Below are 13,588 nucleotides of genomic sequence, written 5' to 3' on the forward strand. Positions count from 1 at the left end.
ACAGAAAAAACAATGGAGGCTTTCTGCTGCATCCTCCCCTGGCCATTCAGAACTTGCTCTGGTTCCATCACATCATTTCTCTCCTCTCCTGAGGTGGCTGATCTCTCAGTGTCTCACCACATGCTCTCCTCTCTTCCACAGGTGTCCCTCCTGCTCTTGGTGAACTCTCCTGAATCTCCAGTGTCCTTGCAGTGTGCTGTGGGAATTGCCTTTGGAAAGACTGGGCTGTCTCCACGCATTTCCTGCATCACTCATCCGTGTTCCAATACTTCCATCTCCCTTCATCTCCCTTCCCTTCAGTCTCTGGCACCGTGTTCCTCCTGCTCCAGCCTGGCAGAGGTCAGGACTCTGTACAGGAGTGCCCAGGCCTGATTTTGGAAATGCCCCTTTAGAAACCTTTCAAGAAGTTCCCCTGGCCATGGAGATGGCTGGGGGCACTTTGGCTGCCTGAAGAATTCCCAGGGCATTTTCTGTTGTTGATTTTCAGTTTGGGCAGCCAGGCCATTTGCATGCAGCCTGTGAAGGACATGTGTGATGCTCCTCCTGAGCTGTGCAGCCACTGCTGGCCCTGTCCTGCACACTCAGCACTCCAGGCATGCAAATAAAGGGTGTGTGGCTTTCATGCAGATTTAAAGCTGCAGCTTTAAATATGAGCTGCACAGGGAAATTGCATGAAAAACACCTTTTCAGGCTAGAAGCCTGTGTGGATTAAAGGCAGTGTCACCTCAGCAGCAAGGGCAGAGCTCTGCTTGAGTAGAGAATTCCTGGTTTGGCTGGGAAGGGACCTTGAGGATGATCCCATTCCACCCCTGCCATGGGCAGAGGGGCCCAGCCCTCGGGGCAGCTCCGTGGCCTCCTCTGGACCCCCTGGAGGAGCCAGAGTTCCTGTCCCTGGCAGCCCCTCGGCCCCAGCTGCTCGTGCTGGGCTGGACTGGCAGCTCCCAGTGCCAGGTAAGGAATCCCACACAGCTCCACAGCTCTGGAACGTGAACCTTCCACACCAATCCCCTCACCAGGAAGGTTTTCCAGGCTCGGAAAAGTTTCCCCTCTGCTCCCAAGCCCCTGCTGCCAGAGCAGAGCAGAGTGAATCAGCTCAGCCCTGAGGCTGGGGCAGAGAGGGGAACTCTGAGGAACTGTCTCACATCCAAAGCCGGAGTGAGGACAAGGAAGGGACAGCTGGGGTGAGGGTGTGACTGCAGAAAGTGGTCCCAAGGAGCCCAGTGAAAGTGCAGCACAGGCTGCAGCAGAGCTGCTCCAGTTACAGCTGAGCCAGAGCGTGGCTGACGGTGGAATTCAAAGTTGCCTGGAAATGCTGAAGGATGAAACTCAATCTGTCATCTAATTTAATCACCACGTTGGTAAAGCCCAGCTTTCTGGAGGAGACAACGTAAACACAGGCTCTAGAAGGAGATTTCTTCCCTTGGGACTCCTCAGCAGACCTGGAGACCTGATTGTGAAATTCCATCATTGCAGGGAGGGAAAAAAGGCCAATAATATCCAAAGCTTGTGCTCAAAGGCCACAAACTGCCATGATTTCTCTACATCTCTCTCTGCTCTTGCTTTTAAGACATGAGAGCTGGGGGAAATGACAGCAGCTCTCTGTACTGTGGGGGAGAATTCCCATTTAAATTCTTATTCATCTCCCAAAAATGAGCAACTTTCGGAAGGGGTGGGGGGATGAATGTGCTGCAGTTGCTTGGAATAGGAATACAACCCATTATACGAAGCATGGAAAATAATGATAATCCAAGGGGAAAAAAAATCTTGGCAGGCTATGAAATTCAAAAAAGGCAGAAAACTAGAAAGTCTGAGCAATGGCAGAAGCAAAAAGACTGAGAGACAGCCCCTTTCCAGCCTTTTGAGAGATAAAACAGCCTTTGGGGAGGACCTTCAGGCATGTCTGAGGGCCCAGCAAAGGAGGCTGTTGGCAACTGATCTTAAGTATCATCTTGGCATTTTAATTTTTGCAGCCAAGAGGATTTATCACAGAAAACAGCAGGGCAGCAGACAGGCAGGAATTAAGGAAAATTTAGGCCCCCACCTCTGTGAATTGATTATAATTGGAAGCATCCATGAGCCAAGGATCCAGGCAACCAAACAGCCCAATTCAGCTATTTTCAAGTTTTTGGTAAACTGAATGAATCCCTAATGGCAGCACTCAGCTGTGGAGTGGTGTCTGCATTAAAAACTGCTGTTAAAGGGAAGAAAACAAACTCTGAAGGAATCAAAGCCCCCCTTGTCCCAACTACTCCCAAATTATCCAATGTGAAGAAGCTTTGTGGCAGCTGGGAAAGGGAAGGGCATGAAATGCCACACCAAGGAGGTGATAAAGAAATAAGTGCTGAAGACATCTATAAATAGAGGTGCTCAGTGCCAGCATCAGGCATTGAACAGGGAATGGTACAGGCAGAGCAAGCTTGGGAAGAGGCTCCCGGAGAAGGAGAGGGAAGATGACAGGAGAGTCGTGAAGATCAGAGAGCTCCGTGGCAATTAACTCGTGTCAGGGAGAGATGAAGGTGCTGGCAACAGACGAGCGAGCCCTCAGGACATCAGGATGCCACGTGAAAGGGGGGACATGGTGGCTGCGGAGCCTGAATGACTCAAGGATCCTTTCCCAAATTAAAGCCAGTCCCCAAAGGTCGTTACACATCATAATGAGACACCTGGTGCAGTCTCTGCTCAGGAGCAAATCCCTGGTCCTCAGCTGGCCCTGGCTCTGGGCTTGCTCAGTCTGTGAGCCACAGACTCACTGAGGGCACGTGGGAGGGCCTCACCCCCCTCCAAGCAAAGAATTTCCTCTTAATAAACAATCTAAATGCACCCTCCTTCAGCTAAAGCCATTCCCTGTGTCCTGTCCCTCCAGGCCTTGTCCCCAGTCCCTCTCCAGCTCTCCTGGAGCCCCTTCAGGCCCTGGCAGGGGCTCTGAGCTCTCCCTGGAGCCTTCTCCTCTCCAAGTGAACGTGGGGTGGGCTGAACCTGAACTGAGGTAACAGGAGAAACAGTGGAGGCAACAGGGAGTTTGGAATGCTGTGGGGTCATTTAGTGCCCAGACAGATGGGACAAGGCATTTAAGGTGTCTCAGCACATCCCTGAGGGTGACCTTCAGGCCATTCCCTCCAAGAGGAGCATCCACAGTCCATGGAAGAGCTGCTGGAGTTCAGCCTTTGCCACGTGCAGTTCTTTCCAGGCCTGTTACTAAATCGCTGATAAAAGATTTTAACTAAAATCCTGCAGAAAGCAGGGTTTCAGCTGAAAACCCTGCAGGCTGTGCTTGTGGCTTCTATAAACCCCATCTGAACCCGGATGAGGCCAGGACAGCATCCAGATCCTGCTAGGAGAGCACTTGGAAACCTCCAGAGCGCTTGGTTTCATGGAGCAGGGAGCCTTTTAATCTCTCATTGCAGAGGCAGTTTTGGAAAGGGAATCTGCTTGAAGTCGTGTCCCATGTGGACATCGCTCCCTTTCCTCGTTAATGGATGGCTTCTGTCAGAGTTGGCCTCAGAGCAGTTTTCAAAGGCAGTGAATTAATTCTCCTCGCTCTGAGAACAGGCTCCCATGGCTGTTGTCTCCTCTCCTTGGCCGTGGAGTCTTTGGAAGGGAGAATTAGGGATAATCAGTTTGTCACAAGTGTCAGGAACGCGCTGCACAGAGCTTTACATGCTGACAGAGTAGTGCTGGTTGTAACCAGCCCAAGCATTTCCCTAAAATTAGTATCTAAATAAATCCATTCCTCTGGGACAGCATCTGCTTTGGAATTAAATTATTCCAGATCTGAACATTAGCAGGATTTTTGCTAAACTCGAGCTGTCACCCTACCAGAGCACAATTAAACATTAAGTCTGCAACAAATTCCTCAGGAAACCTGAGAAGTCAAATGTGAAACCACTGAAAAGAACCAAATGACTTCAACGTCGAATTGCTGCTTCAGCAAATGGAAGCAGATTTGGGGCACTGGGGGAAGATGCAATTTCTGGGTTGAGAAGATGAGCCACAGCCATAATGAGTGTTTTGGCAAGCCTGTATCTAGTTTCAAAACCTTCCCACAGTCATCCCAAATAAGCACTGGTGAGAGGGAGTCATTAGAGAGGGGATGGACCCAGAGCAGCCTGAGCATTAATGAATGAGTGCAGGTTTGCACCAGAGCTTGTTACATCGGGGAACCGCTCAAGTTCTCACACAGGGACAGGGCTCTTGCAAAAGCAGGATGGGGAAAGCAGCTGGAATGAGCCTCGCTGTGTCCCACCAGGGCTCCAGAACCCGAGCTCTGCAGCTCACAGCACTGCTGCTCCCAGCCTCTCCTCCCCACAATGGCTGGGCTGGAAGGGACCTTAAGGATCATCCAGTGCCACCCCTGCCACGCCAGGGACACCTTCCATGACCCCAGGCTGCTCCAAGCCCTGTCCAGCCTGGCCTTGGACACTGCCACGGATCCAGGGGCAGCCCCAGCTGCTCTGGGCACCTGTGCCAGGGCATGCCCACCCTCCCAGCAAAGAATTTCCTCTTAATAAACAATCTAAATGCACCCTCCTTCAGCTAAAGCCATTCCCTGTGTCCTGTCCCTGCAGGCCTTGTCCCCAGTCCCTCTCCAGCTCTCCTGGAGCCCCTTCAGGCCCTGGCAGGGCTCTGAGCTCTCCCTGGAGCTTCTCCTCTCCAGGGGAACATTCCCAGCTCTCCAGCCTGGCTCCAGCCCTGCAGCAGCTCCAGGTCCTTGAGCTGTGGGATCTGGGGCTGGGGCAGCTCTGCAGTGGGGTCTCACCTGAGGGGCAGAGGGACAGAATCTCCTCCCTCAGGATCACCCAGGAGCACCAGGATCCTCTCCCTGCTGCTCCATGTGTCCCCCATGGCAGAGCTGTGGCCATTCCCTCTCTGTGTCCCTGTGTGTCCCCCCCCCAGAGCTGTGGCCATTCCGTCCCTGTGTCCCTCTGTGTCCCTCTGTGTCCCGGTGGCCCCACAGGGCTCCCCACCCTGCTCCCTGCAGTGACCCCGGGCTCCTGCCCTGCTCCAGCAGCCACAGCACAGCCCTGACTGCTCCCCAGGAGCTGCACAGAGACAGGAGAGGAAATTAAAAGGAACTGAGGCAGGAGGCAGGGGGCCTGACTGCAGAACTGCTGGGCAGGCTCCTCCAGGAGCTCTGGGATGTGACCAAGGCCAGGGGCTCAAGGGAAAGGTGACAGAAGGGCAGCAGTGCCCCTGATTGCCCTCTTCACTGCAAAAAGCCGGGAGTGTAATTATGCCCTGTGTTAATTACAGCCCAGACTCGCTGCCTCCACAAACGCACTCAGGTGTTTTAGCAGAGGTGACTCTTTTTTTATCTTCTGGCTGGGCCAGAGGAGCAAGACCTTGCTCTTCTTCACCAGCTTTAAACCTTCACCATGAAATGGAGACTGATAAAACCAAGAAACACTGAAAGAAACTTTCCTTACTTGTTCAGAAGCTGAAATTCCAGCATAACCCCCAGGTCCTCCGTGGAGCACCGGAGCTGACAGGAAGGGCTGGAGCTGGGGAGACCCCAGGAACTGGGACCACCGGAGCCCCTGCAGCTCCCCAGTCCTCTCCTTTCACTGCAGGGATGGTGCCTTGCAGGCAAAAGAAACCATTTTTTCCTTTGCTCTCCGTGAGCTGCCACCAAGTCAGGCTTTGGTCTGGGAGAAGAGAACCAACAGCAGAATGTGGCAGGTGCTGAAAGACCTTTGGAGTAAGGATTGTGTCCAAGGTTTCTCTGGGATTACATTAAAAGAGAAGAAATCCTGGAGGGTTTGTGATGAAAGAGAAATTTTTTTGTCTGCATGGTAAACACGCCCCATTATTAAAGCGCATTAGGATGTGATTTGTAACCAAATATTAAAAATATGGCTATTTATTACCAAATTATCCCTGGTAATCCCTCGGGGCTTCCCAGCCAGGACACTCCAGCATGGAGAGCGGGGAGATCATCTGTCCTCTGGCAGCTGACAGCAGACAGGCTCTATTCAGAGAGAAAACCAGGCCCGAACTGCAAGAACAGCTCAGGAAAAGCAAGGCTGCTGTTGGGGAGGCTTGGAGCACCCACAACCGACTGCTCAACCCCAAAAAAGGCACAGATGGGGGGCTTGGCTGTTTGCTGCTATTCATTTATCACTGAAAATGCACCGAGCTGAAAACAATCAGCATACTTTGGAACACTGATGTTCATTAGAATAAAATATTTCCTTTTCTGCCAGGCCAGCAGAGGAAATGGAACCAAACCCCCAAGATGGCACCGTGATGATGTGCAGAGCCTCACCACAGCCCTGGGGGGAGCAGCTTCAGCTGAGCCCCACAGCAGCTCTGCCTGGTTCTAATCTTTCCAGGCCATTAATCCTGCAGCAGCTAAAGCTGCCAAACAAAGAGACAGCACAAAATAGACATTTTGGGCATATACATCTCTGTGACCATGTGCAGGAGGCAGTGCTGCTATTGTTTCTTCAGGGAGTCATGGAACCACGGGATCCCGGAGTGGTGTGGCTTGGAAGGGATCTCCAAACTCATCTCCTGCCAGCCCCTGCCACGGCTGTGGAAATGAGGGGGTGATGTTGCTCTCTGTCACCTGGAGGTGACTGTGGCAGGTCCTGCTCCTGGCTGTGTGCCATGGGAGGTGTGGGCTGGAGGGACACTGGGGGTGAAGGGAAAGGATTCAGGATGCTGCCAAACCCCACACTTCTAAATGACCAGGCCTTTCATCCCTGCACCTCCTGTCCCCACCTTGAGCACCCCTCATTCAGAAGCTGGACCCCATGGTCCTTGTGGGCCCTTCCAACTCAGGATATTCCATGATTTACTTGTGGGAGAAAGCCTCAGGGGGTGCCAAAAAGCACCTTCTGCCCAGGTTGTTCATGCTGACATACAAGCCCCACAAAGGATCACGTTCCAGCGCTGAAATAATCCCACTGGCACAAATCTTGGCTGCTGTTATTTGAATATTGAATTTCTTCTCACAGGAAGTCTGATGGAGCATGGAAGTGCCTCAGGGCACTGATTGTGCTGGGGGGAGAAGATGGGAAGCCCTCGTGTCTCCTGGGCTCCTTGAAGCGTTACAGACTGAACCTCCCTGCACACGCGGCCGGGCCGTGAAGCGCTGAACTGTTCTGTTCTTCTCTGCTGGAACAGCTTCTCCTCTGGGCTGATTAAAATGTCTTGCACTGAAAGGCAGCCCCAGGAGAGCCAGGCTGCCCCGGATCAGCTGCAGAGGCAGCTCTGGCTGGGCTGCTCTGCTGGGGAGAGGAGCAGGGCTCGCCACAGCACAGGTCCACGGGGATCACAGCAAAGGCCAGCTCTGTTAGGCAATAACCGAGTTATTTATGAGTGGGTGGGTGGCTACATGCTTCTGTCAATAGCAACATCGTCCCACAGGAAGAAAAGACTCTTCTGGCTGTCCTGTGGTGAGGGAGGAGAAAGGGCCTGGCAGGGAGCTCCTCATCGCTTCCAGGAGGGAGATAAAGCACCCGAGCCCCAGTTTGGCCATCAGCGTTCAGCAAGGCAGGGAAGCTCCTCCTCGGTTCCAGCCAAAGGCGGGCTGGGAGAGGAAGCTGCTCCAAGGGTTGGGAACTAAACACTCCAAGTTTTCCTGGGGCTCTCCCGTGGCAGCCCCTGGCAGCAGCAGGGTGTGACTGCGGGCAGCAGCCGGCGCTTCCTGCCGCTCCGTGCAGATGATCAGCCCTGGGACAGCGCCTGGCTCCGGCTCCTGCTGCATGGGCAGGGAATGCCCAGGATGCCGCAGATTCCCCGCTGTGCCCAGCCAGGCTCGGGGCAGCGCTCCCGGGAGATGCTCGGGGGGCAGGAGCGGTGACCGTGAGTGTGAGGGTGTGAATGTGTGAGTGTGCAGGGGTGGGTGACACTCAGGACAGGGTGACACGGCTCCGTGGCTCACCTGAACCCCGCGGCGCTCCCCCGCTGCCGCACGGCGGTACCGGCGCCTGTGACCCAGAGGGATCCGGAGCTCCAGGCGGTCTCAGCCCTGCAGGGAAAGGGGCTGGCAATGCCCACCCTGTCCCTCAGCCCCTTTCCCTCCCACGGCCCGCAGGGATGACACCAAAGGCAGCCCTGAGCATCCCGCAGCGCCCACCCGGGATGCCGGGAGCACGGGATGCTTCGGGCTGGCACAGACAGCACGGGGACAGGGAGACACAGCCCTCGGCGACATGTGGCTGCTCCCAGGGTGGCTGCTCCTCATCTCACGGGCTCTGCCGGCATCCAGCAGAAGCCAGGCGGAAATTCCCGGAGCGTTCTCCCGTCCGGAGCCAAACCGCGCCTGGTGCCCGGCCGGCCCGGAGCTGCAGCGCTGCTGTCCCGGGGCCTGCCCGGTGCTCCGTGCCCAGCTCCCAGCGCCCACAGGGGCACCGGGGAATTGTTTTCCGTGGGCTCCGAGCACCCACAGGGGCACCGGGGAATTGTTTTCTGCGGGCTCCAGCTGCTGTGAGGCAGCGCCCAGAGACCCTGGGGCAGCCTCGCTCCTCCCGGGCAGCAACAATCGCGCCTTTGTCTGCGGCTGCCGACGGCTTCGTGGCCGCTGTCAGCTCTGCGGGCAGGACAGGCTCCCGGGCCCCGGACACACGGACAGCAGCTGGGAAAATCCTGCTGCTTCTCCTGCCCAGCGGCTGCTGCGGCTCGGAGCGGGCCCTGCTCGGGGACGCGGCCCAGGAGCGGGGCTGGAACGATGGCTCTGAGGCGAACGTGGGGTGAAACGGGCCGGGAGCAGGCCCTGGGGCACAGTGAGGGCTGTGCTGGGCAGCGGGGAGCGCAGGGAGCCCTGGCACCCAAAACTGCTGCTGCAGGGAGCTCCTGGTCACAGCTCCACAAAGCCACGCTGGGAACAGCTCCACCGTGCCACCAGCACCGCAGGCAGCCGGGAGCAGCTGGCAGCGGGGACAAACACCCTCGGCGGGATGCAAAGGCCTCTGTGCACAGCTGCAGTGTGGGGCTGTGCACGTACCGGGCACAGGGAGGGAGCCCTGCTGCCCAGAACAGTGCCAGGCAATGCCCTGAGGGATGGCCCTGCCCTGAGAGTGAGCCCTGCTGCCCAGAACAGTGCCAGGCAATGCCCTGAGGGATGGCTTTGCCCTGAGAGGGAGCTCTGCTGCCCATGGACCATTCTGGCAGTGCCAGGCAGTGCCCTGAGGGTGAGCCCTGCTGCCCAGAACAGTGCCAGGCAGTGCCCTGAGGGTGAGCCCTGCTGCCCAGAACAGTGCCAGGCAGTGCCCTGAGGGTGAGCCCTGCTGCCCAGGGACCACTCTGGCAGTGCCAGGCAGTGCCCTGAGAGATGGCTGTGCCCTGTGGGCTCTGCTGCCTGGCCCAGGGAGGAGCAGGTCCTGCTGCTCCCCAGTGGGACATGCTGGAGGAGAGGAGAGCAGCTCTCCTGTGTGTGGAGGGCTGGGCTGTCCGGCCTGGAGAAGAGAAGGCCATTCCATGGTCACTCCAGGGCCTTGCCCAGAGTCCCTCCCCCTGGTTCTTGTAGCTCCTTCAGGCACTGGAAGGCCTCAGTGAAAAACTTCTCACCCCAACTGGAAGGCCTCACCCCAAAACTTCTCTTTTTCCAGGCTGAACAATCCCAATTCTCTTTCCTTGCAGCAGAGCTGCTCCGTCCCTCTGATCACCTTGGTGGCCCCATCTGGACTCGCTCCAAGAGATGGATGCTCAGACCTCTTCCCCAATTCCAGCCACGCTGCCTGGAGGGGAGAGGAGCAGCCCAGGGGCTGAGGATTGCTGGGGATGTGACCAGCTGTTCCCAGTGCAGAGTGTGCCACCCCTCCTGCTGCAACAGGAAAACGTCCAGGACCAAATTCATCCCCTTCAACATAAACACCAGCTCTGCTCCCAGGAGAGCCCCAAAAACAGCCCCAAATGCCCTTGTGCTCACTCTGCCAGGGCAGACCCCACCTTTCCTGGGACCCCGGTGATGCTGGGAGAGTTCCCATGAGCACAGCATTCCCCCATGGACCTCAGCACTCGCCAGACTGGTTCAGTGGGTTTGAATCCTTTGTCATGCTGCTTCCCAAAGCACAGCTCAGCTCCTGAGCCTGCTTCCCAAAGAACAGCCTGCCCCCAAAGCAGGGCTCTGCCCCCCAAAGCACAGCACTGACCCCCAAAGCAGGGCTCTGCTCCCCAAAGCAGGGCTCTGCTCCCCAAAGCAGGGCTCTGCTCCCCAAAGCACAGCTCTGCCCCCAAAGCACGGCACTGACCCCCAAAGCGGGGCTCTGCCCCCCAAAGCACGGCTCTGCCCCTCAGCCTGCGTGCCAAGGGCTGCAGCGGGTGGGTGGTGGCAGTCGGGGACCTGCGTGGGCCCAGCCGTGCCTCTGGGACTGCCCAGCCCTGGGAGGAGGAGGATGGTGGGAGGAGGAAGCAGGGCTGAACCAGGGCTGAACTGGGGACAAACCCCAGCAGTGCTGGCACCTGCTAATTATGGCCTTGGCAGTGTCACCACTGCCAGGACTGTGGCTGCCCGGGGCTGCTCCCAGGGCACAGCGCAAAGCCTGGCACCTCCTCTGCCCTCCCTCAGGACAGGCCAGGGCACAGCCACCAGCCTGTGCCCAGAAAGGCTCCTTGGGGAGCCTCCACTGCTCCATGCTGGGTGTCACAGAGCCCTGATGTCACATGGGTCACATGGGGCAGCTGCCAGGTGACCCTGGGTGCCAGCTCCGGGATTCCCCTGTGGGGTTTGCTGAGCTGCCTGGGGCAGGAATCCCCGGAGGAGGTGACAGGGACAAGCACCACAGAGCTGGGGTTATGCCCTCCAGTGGCACCTGGCAGGGGGTGGCAGGGGTTACCTGTGGGGTGTTTGCACCCACTGATCTCCCCCCCACAGCACAGCCACCATCTCCTTCCCCACCCTGCTCAGTTCCTTCAGGGGAGACTCCCAGGACCCAGCCACAGAGCCCCTCCACCACCAGCCCCCCCAGCAGGGTCCCACCTTCCTGTGCCACCAAGGGCAGTGGCAGAAGCCACCCCGAGTGGACAATCCCGCAGTGGAGTGGGAGCTGCAGCAGAGTTCCACCCTGCCTCCAGCACGAGCTCCTGCCTGGCCCCTTTCCCCAGCTCCCTGCCCTCCATGGCCCCGAGCCACTGTCATTCCTGTGGTGGCACAGCCTTGGCCATGTCCCCATGGTGGCAGAGCCGTGGCCATGTGTGTCATGGGATGTCCCCGTGGTGGCAGAGCCATGACCATGTCTGGCACAGGGATGTCCCCGTGGTGGTCATGTCCCCATGGTGGTAGAGCCGTGGCCATATCTGTCACGGGATGTTCCCGTGGTGGCAGAGCTGTGGCCATGTCTGGCACAGGAATGTCACCATGGTGGCAGAGCTGTGGCCATGTCTGGCACAGGAATGTCCCCATGGTGGCCATGTCCCCATGGTGGCACAGCCATGGCCATGTCTGGCACAGGGATATCCCCGTGGTGGCCATGTCCCCATGGTGGCAGAGCTGTGGCCATATCTGGCACAGAAATGTCCCCGTGGTGGCCATGTCTGGCGCAGGGACATCCCACAGGCTGGGGGATTTCCCTCACAGAGCGAAAGAGAAAGAAGGAAAGGGCTCTTGGCCGCGTTCCTCTTGGCCTCCTTCCACTTTGTGCCTCTGATGTTCTCCTTTTTCGTGCTCCTTGCTGGAGCCCCAGCGAGCCTGCAGAGCTCATCCAGCAGCAGCAGCCGGGGAGGGACAGCAGCACACCCAGCTGTGCCCCCCAGCAGACAAAGCCCTGACAGACCCCTCTGGTGGCCACCTCAGTGACATCCATCCCTTCTCCAAAGGTGCCCGAGGGCCTTCAGACACCCCGGAGAGTGGCCCCGTGTGCAGGAGGTGACACTGAGGGGACAAGGCTGGATGGGACACGGGGGGGCCTGAAGGGCTGCCTGCCCCCACTCCCACCTGCACTCTGCCCTTCCAGGGGAGGGACTTTGGGTCAGGAAAACCCCTGGCAGTGCCACCCCTGCCCGCTGCCTCTGCTGCCTGGGGTTGGTGGCAGTGACAGATCGGATGGCACCGGTGGCTCCCGAGGCTGAGCAGAGCCTGCTCTCCTCAGGAAGGAGAACTGGGGGAACCCATCCCAGAGCAGCCCCAAGACAGCCCTGGGAGCACAGCAGGACCCAGGGCCCAGCACAGGCAGGGACAGGCACAGGGACAGGGCCACCGGGGGCCACTGCCAGCCCCGGGGCTGGCACCATGCCCGCCGGAGCTTGGCTGGCCAGCAGGAGATTCGCTTCCCCTCCAGCTCTGCCTGCATTTGGTGACCTCTAACAAGGACCTTGCACCCTGCCTGGCAACCCCTGCTCCTTGCTGCTGCTCAGGGTCCCTGGCGAGCTGGCACTGTCCCCTGGTCCTGCTGGGGAGCTGGCGCTGTCCCCTGGCCCTCCCCTGAGTGGTGACAGGCTGCAGCTGTGCCCAGAGGGAGCCCAGGTGAGGGACCAGGCTTGGCACAGCAGGACCACCCCGTGCAGTGCAGGAGGGGCTGTGGGCACTGGGGTGTGATGGAGCCCCGGGAATGTCCCTGTGGGAGCAGCCAGCCCCCAGCCCCAGTCCCACAGAAACCCAGCCTGGCCCCAACATTTCCAGGAATTTTGGGGCACTGCTGCCCACGCAGCAGCTCTCCAGGAGCCAGCTTGGCACTGCCAGGACAAGAAGCCAAGGATTTTCTTAACCAAGCAGCTTCTGCCCAGCAAAGCCACCTGAATCCCCCTCGGGAAACAATCCACTCACCGAGGTACAGCCAAGATTTCATCCCAGGCAATTCCTGCTGTCTTCTCCCTGCCAAACCCCTCAGCTCTGGGGAGAGGGGGCTCTCCCAGCCACTGCCTGGCACATCTGGCAGCGCCACTTGCAAACCTGCAGGAGCTTGGCTTGTTGGGGAATTTTAGTGAATTTTACCTGGTTTGAACCTCAGCCCAAAGCAGCAGCACTGCAGAGATCCTGCTTTGCCCTTTCCTGCTTCTCCCTCTGTGCTCCTGCCTCCAGCTGGGACAATCCCTCCTGGCCCAGCAGAGCCTCAGGTGAGGCAGAGCACTGGACAAAAAACTACAGAAAATTCCAAGCTGGGGATTCACAGGGGCTGGGCATGTGCAGGGCAGGAGCAGGGATGTGGGAGAGGAGCAGGGATGTGGGAGAGGAGCAGGGATGTGGGAACAGGCTCCAAGAGGCCTGGGAAGAGCTGCTGCACAAAGAAAACAGAGGAGGCAAAAAGGCAAAGACAGAAAGTTTGTTTGAAAAGATGCAAAAAGATTTAAAACCAGAGAATTGCTAAAATCCCCTTTTGCCTGTTCTTAAGGGAGCCTGAACGCCCCTGAGGCAGCACTGGAGGGATGTCCAGCCCCCACTGCCAATTCCCAAGGGAATGCAGGGGCTCCAGGAGCTGCTGGCCCAGCAGAGCCGCTGGCCCTTTGCAGCTGGCCTTTATTAGCCCCAAAGACAGAGCATGAGAGTCCTTTAGGCCACCAAGGTAACGGGGTATGGGAGGAAACACCAAGCTCTGCAGCCTCAGGAGCTGGGGGCTGAGGCTGATGAAGGTTTAAGCTGCTTTCAACATCAGTTTTCAGGGTGACAGATGGAGGGAAGGGGGAAAGGAACCCCACCCCGCTCTGTGCTCCA

This window comes from Motacilla alba, chromosome 2 (genome assembly GCF_015832195.1).
Source record: "Motacilla alba alba isolate MOTALB_02 chromosome 2, Motacilla_alba_V1.0_pri, whole genome shotgun sequence".
In the NCBI taxonomy this organism is placed as follows: domain Eukaryota; kingdom Metazoa; phylum Chordata; class Aves; order Passeriformes; family Motacillidae; genus Motacilla; species Motacilla alba.